Source organism: Gopherus evgoodei, unplaced genomic scaffold, assembly GCF_007399415.2.
Source record: "Gopherus evgoodei ecotype Sinaloan lineage unplaced genomic scaffold, rGopEvg1_v1.p scaffold_36_arrow_ctg1, whole genome shotgun sequence".
In the NCBI taxonomy this organism is placed as follows: domain Eukaryota; kingdom Metazoa; phylum Chordata; order Testudines; family Testudinidae; genus Gopherus; species Gopherus evgoodei.
The window spans coordinates 2,825,393-2,826,559 of record NW_022060038.1 but is presented as its reverse complement, the minus strand read 5'-3'; the positions used below and the strand labels follow the sequence as shown (position 1 = coordinate 2,826,559).

General features: G+C 46.3%; 1 pseudogene; it reads right to left on the bottom strand.

Annotated features, from left to right (window-relative positions):
• Positions 1–231: 231 nt before the first annotated feature.
• On the bottom strand, positions 232–1,167 carry LOC115641997 (annotated as a pseudogene).

Here is a 1,167-nt window from a genome sequence, read left to right as displayed (position 1 = left end):
CAGGAATCTGAGATCAGAGCAGCCATCGATTCAGATGTTTATGGGCCAACATGCAAGCAGTCACCTGGCTCTCCACTGACACAGTCACTTTGTAAATTCTGCTGCTGCCTTGGTCTCTTTCTCCCAGTGCACTGCACTCCCTCACCAGGCCATGTCCCATTGCTACAGGCCTTAGACCCTGAACATTTTTTTTCTTTCACCAGCACTAGAGCCAGTTGATGAACTGACCCTTCACTTTTTGAATGCCCTGATTATCTTTGCACGAAGGTGTTTGCTTTTCAAACTGTATACAATTGGGTTCATCGTGGGCGGGACCAGCAAGCAGACATAGCCCATGAGAATCTGAACCAAGGGAGAAGAGCTATTCCAGAATCTCTGTACTACAGACAGTCCAATCCCTGCTATGTAGAGGAGTCGGACAGCACAGAGGTGGGAGACACAGTTGCTCAGTGCCCTGACACACTCTGCATGGGAGGCAATGCTCAGCACTGTTTTCAGAATCATCACATAAGATAGGAGGATGAGCAGCGAGTCCAATAACACTGTGGAGATTGTGACAAACAAGCCATAGATGCTGTTGACTCCGATATCCGAACAAGCCATCTTCATGACCTCTTGGTACAGGCAGTAGGAATGGGAGAGGACATTGGCTTGACAGTACTGGAAATGTTTCAGAAGAAAGGACAGTGGGAATACTACGGCAACCCCTCTTAGCACAAACACGAGTCCCATCTTGGCTATTCTCTGCAGGGTTAAGATGGAAGCATATCTCAGTGGGTTAGAGATCGCGATGAAACGGTCAAAGGCCATCAACAAGTGTACTGAGGATTCAATGAATGTAAGTGAGTGGATGAAGAACAGCTGGGCAAAACAAATATTGAGGCTGATCTCCCTAGAGTTAAACAAGAATATACCCAGTGTTGTTGGGATGGTGACTATCGATAAGCCAAGGTCCGTGATGGCCAACATGGAAAGGAAAATTTACATGGGCTCATGAAGGCTTGGATCTGTTTTTATAATGACCAGAATGACTGAATTTCCTACTATCTAAATAACATACATTAAGCCGAAGGGGATAGAGAACCAGAGATGGACGTCTTCCTGCCCATGTATCCCAGTGAGAAAGAACACTGCAGAGCTGAATTGAGTGTCATTGACAGCTGTCAT